This window comes from Folsomia candida, unplaced genomic scaffold (assembly GCF_002217175.1).
Source record: "Folsomia candida strain VU population unplaced genomic scaffold, ASM221717v1 Fcan01_Sc025, whole genome shotgun sequence".
Taxonomy (NCBI): Eukaryota; Metazoa; Arthropoda; class Collembola; order Entomobryomorpha; family Isotomidae; genus Folsomia; species Folsomia candida.
The window spans coordinates 158,608-180,335 of record NW_019091217.1 but is presented as its reverse complement, the minus strand read 5'-3'; the positions used below and the strand labels follow the sequence as shown (position 1 = coordinate 180,335).

At 35.0% G+C, this 21,728-nt stretch overlaps 1 long non-coding RNA gene across 1 annotated transcript; it reads left to right on the top strand.

Annotated features, from left to right (window-relative positions):
* Nucleotides 1-13,211: 13,211 nt before the first annotated feature.
* LOC110859308 lies at nucleotides 13,212-15,124 on the top strand. The gene is made up of 2 exons (XR_002548846.2): nucleotides 13,212-13,593; nucleotides 13,689-15,124. It is a non-coding gene; the product is annotated as an uncharacterized LOC110859308 (long non-coding RNA).
* The last annotated feature ends 6,604 nt before the right edge of the window (nucleotides 15,125-21,728 follow it).

Here is a 21,728-nt window from a genome sequence, read left to right as displayed (position 1 = left end):
ATAAACAGTGTAGCTATTAGAATCAATAAACGTACCAACGTACGTATGTATAATGTATCGGTCTGTTTTAGTACAGACGTTGTTAAATCTTACATACATGGAATGTAATAGTAATAAGAAGGTTAGAAAGTTGTGTAAATTTGAGAAATCATTTTTGTTCGTAAGAAAATTATAGCGAGAAACCTAGAATTTATGGAGAAAAAATAACTTTTCTAAATTTAAACAAAAGAAATACAATTGAAATTAATTAATGGTTGAAGGAATAAATTAATTACTAATTACTTGTTTGATCGTTTTAATTAATTAGTAATTTGAATTAGTTAGGGCGCTGCTAATTAAGTTTAATTAGTAATTAGTAATTAGTTTGACATTGCCAATTAATTAGCTAATTAATTAGATCGACCAATTAATTAGAAAGCCCTGATCAATTGCTATCGCATCCCGTTATTGACAGAATTATGCGTAACCAGCCCCGTAGCCAGCTTTGGTACGGCCTGGATAGTCAAGTAAAGTACGGCCTCTTACTACATACTAAACGTGTATCATTTTTTTCAACCATATACCTATGGTCTGTATTTTATTAATAGGCGCTTTTTTTGCTCAAAGTTAAATCTTTGTAGTGATCTGTTCCCAATTCGCCCCATGATATAAAATTTCAAAGACCTCTAAAATTTTGAAAATTCTCTATAAATCGATAAAAATAACTCGAATTTGAATTTTCGATGCATTCTGCATTACAAATTCGATCAACACAAATTTCTAATTCTAAAAAAAGCGCCTATTAATAATGCACAGACCATAATGCCGGTAATAACGTACATGCTTATGCATATAAATATGTACACGTACATATCTATGTATATTTATCTAATATGTACTACTGTCCGAAATGTAGTTTTTGTAAATTATTTAATGCTGAAACGAATAATATTTAATTCTATATTAATACACTCTCAATAATTTTCAGATAAAATTATCACCATTTTTGTAGTGCTTCGATCGAAACGAAACAATTTCGTTTCGTTTCGTCGAAATTCGAAACGAAACGAATCTAAATGACACCAAATTTCGTTTCGAAACTCACGAAACGAAACGTTTCGAAACGAAAACAAGTTCAATTTCGTTTCGTCGAAACGAAATTGGAAGCCGTTTCGTTTCGAATTTCGCGAAACGAAACGAAATATTTCGAATGATACTGAACTCATATATAATTGTATCAGGTTACCCAGAAATTTTCATACGAGCGGAGACATGGTTTAATAAAATCTGTTGCACGTTTTGTAGCACATATTTCCCAGTCTCCCAACTCGCTGTGTATTTAACTTTTGCTGAAGCTCAAATTTTCAGACATTGAATATACGTATAGACAATTTCAATTTTATGGCAGACCACAGGTACAAATTAATTATAATTTTGGATAGACGTCTAGCTTATGATCACCATACTCATTCTTTTGAACATAAAATTGTGTTATAGAATGGCTAGTTCAGGTCAGCAGGACGTGGAAATTATTGACTCACCATCCCCTGAAAATAGCAGTGCAAAGACTTGCGATGTACGAACTCCAAGTTCTTCAGGCAAACTAAGGTCAGAAGTCCATGACCATTTCACTCTCCATACTGACGATGATCGATATCACTGTCATTACTGCAGGTACATCTATTTTAGTACAAATACTAAATTCCGAATTGTTCCATTGATATTAATAAATGTGTCCTTCTAAAAATTATTTAGTGCAAGTTACAAGAAAAGTTCCAGTGGTGCTATCAGTGGATTGCGACAGCACTTAAAAAGTACTCACCATACCGTACTTAAAGGGAACGATGGCATCGAATCACAAAAAAGGAAATCCATTTTCGATACACCAGCACACAGCGTACGTTGCTATTCCACTTTATATCCAATACACTTAACTGATCAACTCATTTGATTTGTTTTTAATTTAGAAACAACCTAAGCATGATAAAGAAGTCTTTCGGGAGAAAATAGCTACATTTGTGGTTCTGAATCACCAGCCGTTCACTATCACAGAGTCGGAGAGTCTGCGAGATGTGATCCAGTACTTGAAACATGATGCAGACATGTTTGGTAGAGACACCACAAAAAATGATATCGTCTCGATGTACGGAAAGAAATAAGGACGACGTCGCTACAAAACTCCAAGTAATTATATTACTTCAACTATACGTGTATGACTTTTTGATCAATAATATTTAACTGCTTCAAGTCTGTGGAATTCCCAAAGGCAATAATTGACAATTACAAAAGGTAATGAAACAAATTGCTTCAATGCAAAGTTTGAAATAATGAATTACACGTGTAATAAAATAAAATGTAGTAAAATACTAACATGCGTCAATTTTATCTAAACCAATAATAAATACACGTTTATTTTAACAAACAATTGCAGAATGATCAAGAAAGATTGGGATGAAAACTACAAGCCCAAGAATCAGGACGGAAAATCTTCTCCGCCCGCAGAAGGCTCAAAACTTGTTCAAGATTTGTTTTCTTCGCAATTAAAATCAACGAAATGTCAGGAATAAGATGAACTTGAAAGATATCTAAGCTCCTCAATCGCCTCCGCCGGAGAAACGTCTTGTGGGCTAATCAAGTGGTGGGTGGTAAGTGAATTAAATTAAATACATATTTATTTTTAAAATAACTAAAAAAATTGTAAATCTATTTGTACAGGCTCGAAAAGAGGAATATCCGAACTTGAGTAGAATGGAATTGGATTACTTATCGGTCCCCGGATCAGGAGCTTCAGTGGAGAGAATGTTTTCAAACGGACCGGATTTGCTTTCACAGCGACGTTTGTCAATGACAGCAGATACTATTAAAATGATGATGTGTTTGCGGGGTTGGATTCTTTCAAAGAAGCAGGACGAGCTAAAAAAATGTGTCGTGAAGCAGTTGTTCAGAAAATTTTAGGCGTTTATCCCGAGTGAAATTGTTTTACATGTTTTATTTTTTGTCGTATTAAAGTTTCTATTTGTACCATGATTATTAACGTTTTTCGTCCTAGGCAGTTCGCTAAACTAATTTTCATATATTCAACCAATTCGAAATATTTCGTTTCGATTCGACGAATTTCGAAACGAAACGAATCGAAACGAAACAGTTGATCGTTTCGTTTCGCCGAAACGAAATCAATTCATGTTTCGTTTCGAAATGTCGAAACGAAATATTATTTTTTCGAAACGAAACGAAATGAGGCAAATTTCGTTTCGTTTCGATCGAAGCACTGCATTTTTGTCTCGGTGACACAGTAACATCCACCGTCTCCCGTTAGGTGATGAATTTGCCACCAAAATTGTCAACATTGAACGTAACAATCGTTATATACATGCGGGATACAGATTATTTCCGACACGGAAATAATATATCTCCAAAACTATCTCCCGCTGTAGGTAAATTGTCACTCTGGGTAGTATTTCCACCCAACCCACGCCACTTTGAGTGGTGGTGGAGTGTTAACTTGCTCACTTTTTCTAAACAACTGCCAGCTGCAGCGTGGCGATAATTGTTCGAGTTTTTCTTTTTCAAAATGAAAATTATTGGTGTGGTGATTACGAGCATTGATTATATTAACTGGTAAGTTATTTTGAAAATTTCAACCATACATCAAAATAAAATACTTGACTATATTTAAATTTTCTTTATTCTTTATAGTTCAACATATTTTTTTCTCCTACCTTCACCAAGTATTTTTGAATGGACGAAGGCGATGGTGAGATAAAAGGTGAGAAATAATTGTGGAAGGAAATTAATAAACAGGTTCTTCTTAATTTTCTAAGATCTTAGAAAAATTAATCAGAGTAGATTTCGTATTGTGTATCAAAATCACATCCAGTCGCGGCGGACGCAGGGGGAGATGAGGGGGCCAGTGGTCGTTTAAGCAATAAATTACGTATCTATCTATCCATCTATACATAGGTTTGTATAAATTAAGAAAAAAATTTTTGAAGCCATTGAAGTTCATGACATATATCTAATGTAGATACATAATTTATGAGAATCTAGGTCCAACATATGCAGGAAAGTTTTGATTTTTCAAACATAGTCAACGGAACTAAAAATTTGGGCTTTAATTATGTATGTAGAATCTTAGAGCTAGTCTTTCCCGCAGATCTGCTTTCAGTGTTTCGTAAATGCCACTTTTTCCATATTGATGCCATGCCACTGGCATCAAATGGCATCAAATGAAAATGGGGGAAATAGCGACATTTACTCCACGTTAAAAGCCATAAGCTACGGTTATCATTTATGCTCAATCTAATGACTCTAAGTATCATAGTTGAATTCTGCTCAATTTTATGAAAATTTTGATATACAGAACATGGTATTTCAAAAATAATCATGTTTTTGAACATTTACCATGTAAAACATGCAAAAATTAAAATGCATCAAACCATGAAGTGTCGTATGTCAAAATAATCAGTGAGTTCACGAGATGAAGTTTTGAAACAAAAAATTCAAATTTTTCACGAAATTAATTAATACCATTTAATACCATTAAATGTCATTAATGCCACTTGAGGCCTGGTGGTAACAACCATTTAATGCCATTTGATGCCAGCCATTTAATGCCACTAACTAATGCCACCCGAAACCCTGTCTGCTTTGTAACCAAAGTTTCTGCAATAGTAATGTTGCTAAACCAGGTAAACCAGGATGAAAGTAAACTTGGTTTTTTAAAATAATTTAGTAAAAAAGAGTTGTTTCTGTAAGGGTTGACTGCATTAATCACTAATCAGCAATTTCTTACTCTTTAGTCTTTTCATTTAGTTATCTGTAAACAAGGAACGCAAATACTTTAAATGAATCGATTTTTTCAAGAAATAGGTTAATTGTGAGCACATTTCGTACGGCGGGTAGTGATTACGGGTATCCCAGCGGGACCCCGAGCGAGTAGTTGTTGAGCGGGTAGCGGGTAGTAAATTTCTGGCCCGCGGATACCCTATCAATTAGGGTTTGTATCTAACCAGTCCAAAGCAGCAAAATCTTCCCACAAGATTTAGATAATTTAAGAGGTAAGCCGTTGAAGATATAATGTGATTTTTTAATTTTAAAGTTGTTAAGGAAAGTGTGACATTACTGAATAGATTTTTTATAAATATTACAGTAGTGTGTTAGATTTTCCCTAGCCCACTTAAGCGTGTAATATCTTTCATACCATCAAAATGTGTTTTTGTACACCATAGCTAAAAGAAAATATGTATGAATGAAACAAATACGTAAATTCCAAATATTGACAAACATTGTAATCCAGCCGGGAAACGAATCACGGCTCCCTTTAATTCATGTCAAGTGCTCTAGCCACTGAGCTACTAGGGCAATTAGTAACAATCTAGGATCAAATATGTATTTTGTGCGAAAATTTTCCAACTTTGAACATGTTGGTTAATCCATTATATTAATGTGCCGAGTACGATCGCAAGATTAATTCAATTTATTACACCAGAGCTCATGGATCGAGTTCTATATTATTTCAAAAATATTTGGATTGTTGGCGGTAATAGTCTTGGTTGTACATAGAAACCAACAAGCGTATAATACGCCTCGTGTGAGGTTGAAAATCGGTACTCTAGCCCTACAAGAGATATAAAGTCGTTCTAGAATTGAGTTCATTTCAATTCTTACATTTTACCCCAGCATGATATTTACAGCTATTCAGTTATACACATCGCGATAGTCGTGTGGTAAATTACCACTGGTAATTATTGTTAATGACAGGCGGAAATTACCACCGGGAACCCTGCCTTATATTAATTTTAGCTGTCCCGTATATTTGAAACAACCAGTTTGTAAATCCCATTAGCACACCCAGACTCAAACCTATATCTTAAAAGCTCTCCTAACAAAACCACGAAACAAACTATCAAACATAGCCCACAAACATAGAAAGCAGTAACAATCTTAGAACTAAAATTTAACTTTGAAACCATCTCGACCCTTGGATTCGTCCAATTCACATAATGAAACAAAAGCTTTTCAGGTCTCCATAAATCATATAAATTTTCCCAATGCGTCCAAATTCCCGAGGATATGAAAACTTTTAAACGTATCTCGACATAACTATCTTTTGCAGGTGCCACCTCCCACCCAACTATCGTGGTAAAAAATGAGTCTCCATCTCCACTAACAAACACCACGTTTTCTTCGTTATCATTCAAAAAAGCCGTTATTTTCGCAATATTCTGCTTTTCGTCCATCAAAGCAACCTTTTGACAAGTTTTCAACGTTTTTGTGATCTTGTAACTGTCTCCCTCATCATATTCTACAGGACGTATGGGGATATTCTGCAAAGCACTTTTATTTAGTTGCGGCGCGTTCGCAGAATTTCTTGTATTTGAAAGAGCTCTCCCTTTCATAATGGGAATAAGATTCGCGTTATATCCCAAATGATATAAAAGCATGTCGGCCAAAGCTTTTGCAGTTTTTCTATTGTGTACGAGACGTTTGTATTCTACGTCTTGACTAGCTATTTCCAAACATCGTAAAAGAATTTCAAAATAGAAAGACCTGTAACGGAAAAAATCTATTTTAGGTTGAACTTCATAATAGTTATCATCCAGAAGGGAGAAAGTCATCAGAACTGTAATCCCCTCGTTATTAATTACGCTATCCCATGGAGATTTGTATTTCGTGGGAATTATCATTTCCATGGTGAACCAAGTTTTGTACCAGTTCGTTAAAATTGTTCCCATCAAAACAATCCAGACAGCGATAATGGCATAACTTCCGACCAAGTAGTGCTTCTTGCGTCGAAATGTAGTCTCGTAAACGGTTTGTAGTGTAAGTACCGAGCTTTCCAAAGATATTCCAACCACTAGAAAAAACCCATCTGAAATAACATTTCTTCGTAATGAGGTAAAAATTATGACCACTATGATGAAACTAGTGGCAAGAATAGTCCAGCTGGATACATCGAACGGACCAGTTAAGGCTGAACCTAGGTCGAAACTTGACCTTATGCCGTAGCATGAAACAAAGCTGTAAGATTTTACGTCATAATACAGAAAATTGAACCATCGTGAAGTATAATAGCGGATGCGTTTAATCGGACTAATGTAGTGAAGTGTCTTTGATTTTTTTAAACCGTTGATTAAGACATCTTGGAATATCAGATATGCGAGGAAAGTATTTTTCGTGGTTACACTCGCTAATTTTTGATACCCTAGATGGGTGAAGTCGACGTGGTCAAGAACATACAGTGTGCGGGGATTATACCAAAAATATTTGTTGAGTTTTGACACATTATTACTTACTGTGTCCAGCTGGTAAAGACATTCGAAAGGCAAACAACTTATCTCGTACCACTGTTCTGAAAGTTCCACACCGACAGGGGGATTCTTAAGGTGGTACATGTTATAGTAATACATCCTTAGGAGAGGACTTTCATAAAAAAAAACACTAAATTTCAGTATTATAACTTCACGCAGACCAAGCTCTAATATGTTAGATTCAAATGTGAGGACATCCAGTGTTGTGGATGTCACCCAAATAAAATATTGTACCGACAATCTGGCCTCAATAAAGCAGGTTTTTTTCATTACGAATGGCATATAGTGTAGGATCAGTTCACTTTTTTCAGGTAGAACGGCAAAGGTTGCCCAACAATGTTTCACCGGATTTCGTCGCCTCTGCAAAGAAAATTTTTTAGCAAGAAGTTTTCCTAAATTCCGATTGCTGTACTCAAGTAGCACAACTGGTCCTAAGATAGGTTTCGTGAAGGACATTGGAGACACTTTTTCTTTACTAAACACCATTATTGTGCAGTGCTTAAATAGTTGAAGGTATTCAGTTGCCATATCAAGAATTGTGTCTTCGCCATGTCTTGAAATTTGATATTCACGGGCAAATGGAAATGTCACACCCATTAGGACGAATATGAGAAATATAAATCTAGAAGAAATCAAAAGGGACATTGTTGTTTGACATAACAAAGAACTTCTTTAGTCGAGAATTCCAAATTTCTCCAAAGAATTTGTATATTAGTTAGTGTCTCCATAAGAACTAATCTACTCTTCTTGTTTCATAGCCTTCATTATTGGAGAATTTAAAAAATTGAGTTATGCATTTATTCCTTGAGTTTCTTCCATCCTCTAAAATGACTGAAAAATATCGGTATGAATTCTGTAATAACTACTCTTGTCAAGTTTTTTTCAGAACTTTTGGCCGAATTAATGAGACGAAATTATATTTTCACAATGCTCTTATGTTACAACCGGATGTAAAACTTCCATATACTTTTATAATAAAAGTGGATTATTAATATTATGTTGAAATCCTGTTTGAAAAAAACTACAAAAACAACTCAAATCGTTGAACAAAACCCATTCAAATTGCTGAGTGGGCGGGATTCATATAAGAAAAATGGATAATACATAATAACTGTCGAGTACTTGGTTTACATCTACATATATGTAAAGCACATTCGTACACACCAAAGGTTGAGGAGAAACAGGTGCGCGATATGAAATGTGTTGATAAGTTAAGGCTCAAGTAAGGTTGTAAACGTGTTTCCCATCAATCTATTGGGATCCGAGTAATATTGTATATTTTAGGTTCCATAATTGCTTCAGTTTATGTCCTGTCGAAAGACCCTGTGCAATCCATAACTGTGTATGTAATCCTGCCATGATGGGTATACGTATGTAGGTTTATTGATTTAGCCAACATTTGTCTGTCCTAAAGTATTTATCTCATTAAATTATCCGGACTTGAAGTATATGTAGAACAGCATAAACGAGCCATGAATATGGACTTAAAAAATTACGTACATTAATTGTCTTGATTAACTACACTAACCTTAGTAATTGTTTCCACGGGTTGAATTTAATTGATTTGACATACCATATCGATGGCACTTAAATTAATTCATTTGCGAAGTTTTGTTATAACTGCGGCCACCTACCAAGTAAAGCAATATAATCTAATTTTCATTTAATTAGGCATCATATACGTTTACGCAACTGAAATTCTGGATAACTTATGTTTACGTAGTTTTCATACGTTGAACATACCACATCCAGGATATAGTTTAATCATGAAGGAAGCCATTTTCTTTTCCCTTGGTCTTTTAACAAGTCAGTGACCTGTCGGTGACCTCAAACATCTGTAACGCGGAATTAGGTCCCAATTAGTTGTTTCAACTACATATGCAGAGATTCAAAAGTCTATGCATATACGCTGTGCGTATAAAGTCCTTGCGCATAAAATTAATACGATCTTCATCAGCTTATAGAAACAACAAGACTGTACTTTTCGAAAAGTTTTATTTTTTCTAAAGTACTCTAATATGGTGTGAGTCCGCCAACATTGTCATGGACTTCCTCCACTTTTGTTTTAAAATATAGTTACATGTTTTGTAGATGCTCAACGGGAAGTGACTTCAACTTTTTTGGAAAAGATCCTGTAATTCTTGTCTTGTTACATAAGAATAGTTCTGGTATGCCGAATACTTTAGTATGGACCATTAGGTTTCTATCGAGTTCAAATCCGGAGGATTGCGGAGACACACCCCCATTCTATAGACCGTTTTAGCTTTCTCCTCCAACAGCTTCAATGTTACCATAAGGATTTGTGCTGGGGCACCTGCTTGTTGAAAATCTTTAATTCTTTTAATTGGCCTTTCTATACGGCCAGAATCTGCTATTCATACCCTTCAAATATACGGGGAGAATTTCTTTTGATAATAAGCGGTCTTGACTTTTTCACTCTTAAGCAAGAAATGCAGTCCAGAGAAGCCACCAGTGAAAAATATACCTGCTACCATGATTGTGATGTCGTGTCTCGGCTTGAGGGTGGTTGGGGCAGACTTCTTTTCTTCTGTCCTATATCTCAAATTTTGTGGGCTACATTGTCCGTTCAATTCGGTTCAGCTGTCATTAGCGAATAGTCGGCTTCTGTCAACCCCATGCAAGGGTCAAAACCCCACTTTTTTCGACCTTGTGACCCCATGTTGTTGTTTTTAGATATTTCCGAAAAGTGTTTGCGAAGATACGTTTATTTTTCCATTGGCAGCGTTTACCCAGGTTTTAATTATGCGCGTTATTTAATTAATTATTACCCTATCTTACCCAGTTTACGGTTCTTGAGCTTTTCTAGTGAATCTCCCAAATCCCCGATGTATTTTTGACATTGCTTGGCGTCCTACAGTAGGCTAGAATATTGTCAGTCGCCCTGACCGTTGGTTGACGTTAGAATAATCATCATCTGTCCATGACCTCCATGTATTTAGGGACACCTTCAATTTTTCACAAATTTCTAGAACACTGTACTCCTCATCATGTAATGTTTGTATCCGAATTATTTATTTTTTCAAAATAAGGCCTGACATTTGGCCTCATTTTGACAAAACAATTTCTACCACAGATTGGCAAAAGTAGAAGTTATAGCTAATTTTGTGCTTCAAAATCGTGCCTCACAGTGATGCTCAAAGACTTTTCACACACAGTATAAGTATATGGTATTATATCGTATTTTAAAAAACGTCCGGGTGTCCTTACTCTTTTTTACATACTGTATTTAAATATTTTGTCCTATGCTGACTTTATATATGTAATGTACAGTTATATAACAATTTAACAGATTTTTTAAATGTGGAAATTAGTTTATTTATAGATTAAATATATTTATTTATATATATATATTTGGATTTTCACTTGAAAGCTTGATTTAAAAAATCTGTTTTCTCTTCGATTCCACAATAACTTCGTGTCAATAACTTCATTTAGTTGAAATATAGTCTTGTCAAAACTAACAAGTTTCCAAAAAAAATTTAAATACCTTAAAAATCCCCAATTATATTAACATTTTTATCATGGTGCTGCATTCTATCAAAAATGAGCTCTATGCCAAATATCATCGCCCAGAAACAAGTAATACCTTCAATTGAAAAACAAGTCCTCGTCTTTGCCAAGTTGCCCTTATTCGGCGTCTAGTTCAAGGGATATTTTCCCCTGGTACAACAAAGTGCCAAGTTTGATACTGAATCTCATGCATTATCATGCATTTTTAATGCATGATAAATGTTATTCATTTCTTTAAAATTATTATTACTATGTATGATGATGATCACGCTGATGATGATGGTGATGGAAAATTTTATGAGTTGGGTAACCAGTTGGCGATCAGCCATTATTTAATTTTATATCTATTTCTGTCAATAAGTCCCTTTTGTTCAAAATCCCGTTACCTTGCATCCCTTTCAAAAACAGAGTTGAAAATAAACATGTTACAAACAAGTTTGCTAGATGTCACCATTTAATGTTTCAGTTTGACTCATCACGATTAATTTTGGCCTTTATATGAATCTTGTTTATTTGTTTATTCCGCGTCCCAATTTGCTTGTTAGTTGTTAGATACATGTTTTTGTTTTGGTAACTTGCTCCGCAAAAAATAACCAGAGGTTGTTTATTCGTTTGAAAACTTAAATACTCATTTCCTCAAAACGTATTTAATTAACTATTGAGAGCTTGGCCTAAACTTTTTACCTACATTGTATTCTAGATTATCGGATATGTATTTAAATTATAGGATATATTGTACATATTCCTTGGTTTTATGGTAATAAATTGTTGAGTAAAATGGGTATTAAATGATTATAATTGGACAATTGGACATGCCTCGGGTATAATAAATTATTTACGGAAAAATATTATTTTTTAGTTGGCTAAAAGATTGCAATCCTACAGAACCTACCGTCGCAATAAGTTGCTGCTTACTAAATACTTGATTTCTGGATGCAGGGAAGCGTAAATATTTAACTGGGCAGAATACCTACGAAGTGTAGGCAAATAATCAAATATAACCTTGTGGAAACAGTGCGTGGTTATCGAGCTGATTGTTGGCTTTAAAATATTGTTTCAAGCTTTTAAGCCACTCGAGCACCCGAAAATTCAACATCAATGTTTCCTCCACTATTTTACAACGCCTTTGGTAACCACGTCAACCTAACCACCATTTTCGGCGGTTCTCCATTTATATGGAAACACAAGACAAAGAAGCTAATAGTACATCATACCGGAAACTAGGTACACTACTTCTTAAACGTAATAAAAAATTCATTTAGTTAACTATAAGTTAAATTTTGCTGATATGATCGATTGTGTCTCAATACATATATACTTACCTACATATTTTGACAATTTAAAGCACGTCTAATTTTGCATTCTAAATTGCATACATATTACAGATGATAGACGATGTGTCGAAAACATTGATTAAAATAATTGAACTAAACTAGAAGAATGGAGCGTGACATTTGTTTAAGTATGTAAAACAAAAATGTATACCTACATATCTTTCTTCTTTTTCAGCAATGCGATTCATAGCATACCTATGGCAACCACAGGTGGTTTGGTTTATCAACCTTATCCAAGGTTGTGTTATTGATTGTATTCAAATCCTTATTGTGTAACTACTTCTATATTTATGAAGGCATAGGACAATTGAGGATTTAGTAAGGATTTTTGTTCATTGAACAAGACCAGTGTTTCCATGGCAATTATCTCCTGCAAGAAAATAACTTCACCTAAGAAAAATACAGGAAAATTGTTCCCTGCAGCTACTTTAGTTTGGCCCTAATTAACGTTGCGGTAACACTTGTAATATGAATATCTGACTACACCTCAATGGTAGTAAGCGTGTTACAAATCGATATTAAGTTGATTATCACGCTTGACTTACAAGGGAACCTTAAGTACTGTAACTCATGGAATCGCTTCTATGTAGGCTTAATCGACAGATAATTTAATGCTGATTAAACTTTACCAAAGAACTATAGGTGCAAAATCACGTTTTGGCGCGATATTTGGCAGGAGGTGCTTCAAAACGAAGAATTTTAGCAATGCTTTCCTTATGGGAGTAACTTTCACCCTACCCTACGCTGGATATACCATCCTGTTTTTACAGTTGATGCATACCTCGGCCCTACAATCTTAAAATTTTGCAATTATATTTTATCAAAAGACATCAACTGTAAAAACAGGATGGTATATCCAGCGTAGGGTAGGGTGAAAGTTACTCCCATAAGGAAAGCATTGCTAAAATTCTTCGTTTTGAAGCACCTCCTGCCAAATATCGCGCCAAAACGTGATTTTGCACCTATAGTTCTTTGGTAAAGTTTAATCAGCATTAAATTATCTGTCGATTAAGCCTACATAGAAGCGATTCCATGAGTTACAGTACTTAAGGTTCCCTTGTTAGTCATACATTTGCAACCACGCAATAACCAATATTATATGTAGTTGCAAATTTAATGCCATGTCCGAAGACGAAAACATACATATGTAATTAGACTCTATATTGTAGATTACGTTAAGAACTGTATGAAAATATGTCACATAATGTCACACTTTTTAAAGGGAAGTCATGAAGCAGGACAGTACTCCAGGCTGTAAGTGGAAAACCCTTTAACATGCATCAATGATATTTTTTATTTGTTTACCACAGGTGTTCAAATGAATAAATTTGTATATAAATAGAATGCTAGCTTATATATGTTAGTTCTACAAAAATACTTGATCACTTTTACATTACTGGAATTTTTGCAAGCGTATACCTAATAATAAAGTCTCTCAGGTGACAAAAAACATTTACTTGAAAAACCTAAAAACTAACTTTTTTTACCCATTATATTTAAAATTACTTATTTAATACAAAATTTATACTTACAGATATTTACTGAAACATTATTTTTACCAGGTAAAAATGTCAATTAGCTACGCACTATCGATAATCCTCTTCATATCTATGTTTGGCGATGATACATTCGCTTTTTATCAAGTGACTGATCACCCCAGTGTTGTCTTAGGCCCATTTTTCACCTACCACCCTCATGGAACGAGTCATTGTCTGAGTGAAGGTCACGAACCGGGATCACTTATCGTACGCCCGTGCGATTCAAATAAAGCACTTGCTTTTTTCAAAAGCGGTGACGAAACGCTTAAAAGCAATAGCACGAATGGACCTCTCTGTCTCGAAGAAAGAACAACTTCTGCTGCGTTAGCGATTTGCGACTATAAGAAGGAACAACAACGCTGGCGTATGCATTGTATTTTTACCGACAACTGCTATGTAAAGACAGAGTCGAAGAAATGTTTAAAGGTGGATTTGACAGATTACACATCTGTGATTATCGGTGAGTGCACGAAAGATGCTTTATGGCAGCGGAGATGGGTAAAAGGAACCAAAACTGATTTTATTTCTAATTAGGAAATACGTCTAAAATTCTACGTATTACATTATATGTACATGTATTTGTATATGTATATGTACTACAATATTCTTTACATACATATGTAAATATGCGTATACGCATATATGTATACGATTGATTACAGAATTATACAGAATTTGCTAAATTTGCTTTCATTTCTGAAAATTAATAAAGGCGTCAAGTAAATTAAATACGTAATAACTTCAACAAGCTAGCACAAGTGTCGACATAAGTAAATTGCATATACATATAAAGTCATCTGGGTAAATGCCAGGTTTGCCAGTTTTTGTTCTTATTAATTTCTGGCGTTACATATATATGTAGATTTATCATTAACTTAACCTAGTAAGTTCAATTTATATTACATGTTATATGTGTCAAGAAAATATACATAGTGAATATGCTTTTACCTTTACATATTTAAGACATTAGTAAGAGGTTTTATAAAAAAAATTCATAAAATATAGAAAATGCAATAATAAATAAGTGTATATATGTAGTAATGTACCAGATTTGTATTTTCAGTTTATGGTAATTTTAAATATGTAGGATAGTACAGGACCCAATTATCCGTATAACTAGCGAGGTAAGCATGTCTGTATCAAAGGTATCTGGATGTGACAATTAAGCAAGGATGATTTATTATTTTGTATGATTTACATAACGACTATATTTAATTACATGGTTCAACGCGATGTCATGGAATCCAGATCCTGAAAAATTTCACTGAATAATAACACGTTAGTACATATCTAAAAAGGTGTATTTATGTAGCATATGAACCAAGTAGATTAATAGAGTTTCCATTGTGAAATCCAATACTCGCCAGAGTGTGACTGTATTTGCCACACGCGGAGTTGGTGCATACATAAATAAATACCCATTTTAATCTTATCCTCACCCAGAATGAGTGAAGACTCGTTTACTTTCCTTGTGAATAAACATTTATCACTCGACTTTAAACGGGAGTTTTAGTAAACGACTTATCTTTTGCTCGATTCTCTATATTGTTGGCTTTAAAATGATATAACACTCTTGATTTTTGGTGTTGTTTTAACTTTAAAACTTTAACTTGAAATCAATTAATAATACTTTGGTGGAGAGACATATGTGCTCCACCACCACCGTGATGAACAAAATCGAATCGAAATGACTGAGTCTCGATAGCCGTAAGACTAAAGAGCACGGTTGTGAACCAAATTGGTCAGGGTTCAAATCAAAGGGTGGCGGAGGTTTTCCTTAATGGGTTTCTCGCACGATTGTGTCGCAATCGTAGGGGTTGGGAGCCCTTCACACTACGTGGGATGCGGGAGTGAGAATTAGAGGGTGCACCTTAGGAGTCCTTTCACCCTCATGGTTAACCCAACCTCTCTACGAATTTCCTGCTTGAACGGGGTGTAGCGTTGCAAGAAAAAAATTTAAATAATATAGATTTTCACGTATATTTTTAATTTTTATAACAAGCCCAGATAGAATGTTGAGTTATGGAACCTTAGACAACAACATTCATAAATATGTATTTATTTCCAAGATTTAGAAGAACTCCGTAATTACGCTTTTAGAATTTCATGCAAATTCAAGGCAACCCAGCTATACATATTTACATATACTACTTGTGAATACAACCTATCTATGTCACATAATTACTTCTCCAATATTCGTGCAATAAGTAATGACAATTTTTGATTTCGGGTATGTATGTACGAGTACAGGTTGAATGATATTATTACGTATGTAGGATCAAATTGGTTATCCAAAATTGGAGATTGGAATAATATGTAAGTGCATATTTCCAACTTAAACGCAGCTTCTAGATAATACCAATCGATCCCTTGGGGAATGGCTTAAAACAATATTTCTTAGCCATTCCATATTTATAAATCCTCAAATTTTGCATATTTAGAAGTGATGGATTGGCAATTCTCTGTTATCCTAAAGAGATAGAGGTAATAACTAGCATAAGTCGAAGAGCCGTAACTTTAGTTCCCAACATACATTTGAGAATACAAATGATTTGTTCCTAAATCCTACATAAGATAGGATAGATTTGATCCTACCTAGAACCGGAGAAGCTAAGCGTTACACATAAAGATTTATACTTTAAACCTGGACTTGTAATGTTTCCGTCATTCTGGGTTACCCTACTCGGGGTTATCTCAACTTGGACATTGTACAGCGCATGCTCCGTTTGGAATGACATATTTATCGATGCCGATATCAGCTTTGCCTTTACTTATGAAAACAAAATGTTATTGGACGTGGAGAAAGATTTTCCCTATTTTCAGGCCCTAAGACTTGCTAACTCTTACACCCCGTTACGCAGTTTTTCTCCGAACCAATCAGAATTTTTAGCAATGCCTGCCCCATTATACTTCAATAAGTCAAAGGCAAAATATGGGTACCCTGACACGGAGAAATCACCACGACCAAAAGTTATGTTCATCAATCTTATATCCTCTGTTGGTTTAGAAGCGAAATGCGAATTCTTACTTTGGTCTGCAGATTTGTGTTTTCAACAAGATTTCGCGTTTGGCTATATCCATGGAGAGAAAGATTTATTGTGTCTTCATAATCATCCTAAATTTTTGGGTACCCTGAAGTTAGTACTGTTCTTGGATGGAGACATTGTATCCCTAATTGTTCCATGTTTGACGTGTGATGTGCTAATGTTCCAACTAGTTACCACATTGTCGTTACAAGGGATCCGTAAGACTTGGGATGATCAAAATATGAACCTCCACAAATACGTCTCGTTTATGTTTAACCCACGAGTTAAAAATTGTTACCCACTACTCGACGAACTTCATTTAATTGCCAGTCTAACAGATTTTGACTTTTGCCCAGTCTTAACAATAGCAGACAAGTATAACTTGACTTTGATGGAATACAGATTGGGTATGAAACTTTATGGCAGGAGAAGCTATGGTTTAGCTTTAACGGCAAAATCCAACTTTGATCTAAACTTCGGATACGTACTGTATCAGGTTGATCTACGAACCACTAGTTTTGTAACTCTGACTAATCCACCCACCCCTGAAGCTGGACTGTCGACGTTCGTGTCGCCTTTCGAATCGGAAACGTGGTGTTTCATTTTGGTCGTCGTTATATCCGTAGCGTGTTTCCTAACATTTTTGGAATCTGATGAAGGATTTGCAATGGTGAATAGAGGAGAAATTTGTCACGCATGGATTTACTTCACTACTCTCATCTCGGAGAAGGTGATCACGGTAACATTCATATTTCTCGGGCAGGTTGGTGACAGTGCGGGAAGGACGTATGGTAAAAGGAACGTGGCCCTTATCCTGTTTACCTTATGGTTCTTTGGAAATCTTTTTCTGATGGTTAATTACTATCAGGGTTCGATATATTCATGCCTTGCGGTCCTCTTTCCACCAAAGGCTCCACGAGAAGTTGAAGAACTCGCTGACTTGGACGTTTCAATGGTGGCCATGGATAATTATAGGACACGAAATGGAACTAAATACACATATCTGCAAGATATGGTGTTTCCCCAATTAAATTCCAGTGTTAGTCAGACTCCTAAATTTGTCAAGTTTATAACAAAGCTTGACGCTAAGTTGTTGTCAATAAACGATCCCTCACCGATGGAAATGTACCAGAAAATTTTGTATAGCAACTCAACTCACGAAAAGCCCATGGTAGTATTCATTTTCAAGGATCTTTTCGAATTCTACGCAAGCTTTGTTAAGTACATGGGAAATCGTCACGTTGTCCAGAGTAGGGGCGATTCACCATTTCGAGTTATTTATTTGAGGCCTGGAAATAAAAACTTGTTCACTCCTTACCTCGCAAAAGGATTGAGACGTTTGAGTGAGTCTGGGTTGACGCAGATGTGGCTAGATCTGAATCGATTACCTCGTATTTTAAGGAGTAAAAAAATGCTGATTGCACGAAATAAATATTTTCAGGCTGTGCAAGACTTATTTGGAAAAGTTAGGGAACCCGTGACATTTCACGAGGATAGTGTAGTCTCTCTTGATCTTATCTTGCCGGCTTTCTCAATCTCTGCGGTTGTCACGGCAATTGGGTTGGGTGTATTCACGGCAGAAAATTCGAGAACGCTCAAATTTTGGGGGAAGATTGTTGTGAAATGTGTGAAAGAATTAGGTATGAAAATATTTAATGTTGTGAGAGACTGGACGATATTGATTACCTTTAGTATAAGAAAGCTAGTAACACAAGCTTTGAATGGATATCGTGGGGCACTACATAAATTTTGCCCTGGCTAATTAATTGAGTCGTACGGGCGCTGTTGTAGTGGTGTGTGGAGGGGGGTGGCTTGAACTGGTTTGAACCGGTTTCCGAATCGAACACCCATTAGTCCCAACTTCTGGGTTGGTGCATGGTTGGGTGGTGTTCAGAGAAATATTTCTGAGATCCATGAAGACCTTTTTTGTAAAAAATTTAGAAATTTATCTTATTCTAAAATTATATTTGTTAATAAAATTTTTACTACTGGGGATAAAAGTTTTGTCTAATTTAACTTGTCGCATCCGATTTCTAATTTTGTATCTCATTTGGGAAATGTATGTATGGTATGTTACGAGCACCATAAAAACGCATAGTTTATAAATGTTGATGATAAAAGTGTGGTCATTCAATAAAAAATAGAGCCGGGGTAGAAGGAATGAACTTGTAATGTAAAGTAATTCGTCATCCTCATAATATGTGAACACCATCATCATGACCCCACGATAATTAAAATTATTGCGTGTTCAAGATGGAATAACTCGTTAGTTTTTGGGTAAAATAATGAACACAAGTATGAACGTGTTTATATTTTGTGCAATTCGTGAATTAGAAGTCAGTGTTAGTTTGCAAGGCTAGAAATAACAAAAAAGATAATCTTCAAAAATGCCTATAGATGAGCTCTTTAGAGAAGTCAGTAATAAACTGATTGTTTATGTAGGTCAGCTGGCGCCCCAAATATTTGCCTGGTTCATCATCCTTGGACAATTTGGCTCAAAAGCGTATTATGAGAATGAGACAATTGTATGTGCCTATATAAGCCGTTTTCACACACTTAAAATATCTGTATACATGAGCAAAGCTTAAAATGAGTATCAACTACGTAAATATTTAGTTATGTAATATCGTCAATAATAACCCACAATTCGTGTGTTTTACAACTTTAGGTAGGTCAAGACGAAGCAAGAAGTAAGTGTTTAGAAATGGGGATGAAACTTGCCCAGCTAAGCAGCCCTGAGGAAGCTGAATGGGTAGCAACAAAGACTAATTCGTCATCCGGTTCTTCCGCTGGTATTTGTAGAACAAAACTTATTCATAGGTGAGGCAAAGTAAACATGGGTTACAAAAAAAAGTTACCCATGGTTACGGCGAAGCCTATGTATGCTTTTCTAGAAAGCCCCCAAAATGGCCACTGACTTTGTGCCAAAACGGTGCGTTGTATCAAAAAATCTTTGAACAAAAGTTTTAGAGCCAGATGACTAGATTGGTCAAATCAGATTTAGCGCCCAATAAAATGTTATTATCTACATTTAAATCAGCTTTTAAATTTTAAAATGCACTTTTGACGCACATTTGTCAGCACAATGTGCATTCTCTTATTGATTTTATTGTGTGCCAATCGGTTGTGCGTCATTTAAAGCAAATCCGTCTGAAATCCGTTGGAAAATAAAAAAGTTTTAGTGGAGGCATCTGAAGCTACTTTTTGACCTTCTTAAAATTATGGAATAACTAGCTGGTTGCTATTGATAACCAATATTTGTAGTGTATAATAATTATACACTAATTTTTTTCCCAATTATTGGGAAAAAAATCTTTCTTAGGGGAGGCAAAAATAATATTGGGTGAAAGGACAAATAATTTAAGTTTGCGCAAAAAAAATCTTAAAAAACTGAAGTTTTAGTGATATGTATGTGATATGAAATGTCTAACAGTTTATTTATCTCGACCTCACCTATGCATGTTTTTTTAAATCTTTCTTGTTAAATTATTTATGTCCGTACATATGTTCATAGGTTTTCAATCTTATGTCCGATTGGTCATCCTCGGACAGATGGAGAGCTTTACATACATCCTCAATCTTTCCACTGGGTGACGGACGGAAGCGATCTCTCCAATGATCTTGAGATCAAAATGTATCGGCATTTTGCCCTACATTTTTATTCAGCGCGACGGGTTTTAATGAGCTACAGGAGTAATATTGCTGCAAAAAGTTTATGCTACTTGGAAAGATCGGTCATCCAGATCGACGATAGACACCAATGGGGAATTACTGGAATAACGGATTCGTCGCTGATCAGGAATTCCGTCGGATCTGATTTCAACGAATCAGTTATAAAAGGATTGACTGTTGTAGATGAAACTTCTGGAAGTCGCTCTTATATCGTTCCCTCAGCAACTCATCCTAAGTATACGTCGATATATCTTGTATCTTGTCTAGTATTTGAAATACATTATAATTTGTTAAGATACGAGATACAAATGAAAGATATTTTGAGCGAAATCGTAAGATACCAGATACTAAATACAAATATTGATCGCTACACACGATATAAAATACAAGATACAATAGTATTTGTATTTTGTTAAACTATGTATTTATGGCCAACCCTGGTATATTCTACATAATAGATCCACCATCACAATATTTCCATCTGGTAATTATTTATCTATGAACGAAAATAATATTTACTTAGAAAATTCACTCGTGCATTATGTAACCTTATTTGCATAGGCCATTAAATAAATTCTTTGTTTGATTCATAATTCACCCTGTTTGCTTCGTATATGTATACATACATACATAAGTAGGTCTGCATTAACTAGCTAGTTAATGCAGACCTAATTATTTAATTTGCTTCTGCAACAAATTAGTCATTTTTTATTATACTTGAATTTAGCATGTAGCTAAATTTTATCCAGATGCATAATGCCACAACATAAATTTATTAGTGCTGTCGCAAGTAAAAAAAATACCAGTTATGTATGTATGTATACATATACGAAGCAAACAGGGTGAATTATGAATCAAACAAGGAATTTATTTAATAACCTATGCAAATAAGGTTGGATAATGCACGAGTGAATTTTCCAAGTAAATATTATTTCCGTTCATAGATAAATAATTACCAGACGGAAATATTTTGATGGTGGATCTATTATGTAGGGTATACCAGGGTTGGCCAAGATACATAGTTTAACTCGTATTTACTTTACTAAGCTTAAGCCTAAGTTTAAGTATCCCAAATTTATTGCGGGATCATGGTCAGGCCGGAAACTTTTGCTTCCCGAAGTGTCAAGGCCTTGAAAAATTCCTTGATTGGGGAATTGGAGAATATGCAGCCGGAATCAGTGAGTGCTGTCGTCAACGAGTGGCCATCTCGACTTCAACGGTGCATCGACGCACACGGAAGAAATTTTGAAACTTAATCAATGTTCCTTAATCAGAATTTCACTGGCTTTCCAATGTAATAAAGTACAAGTTTGTAAAGTCATAACGTGTTACTTTATT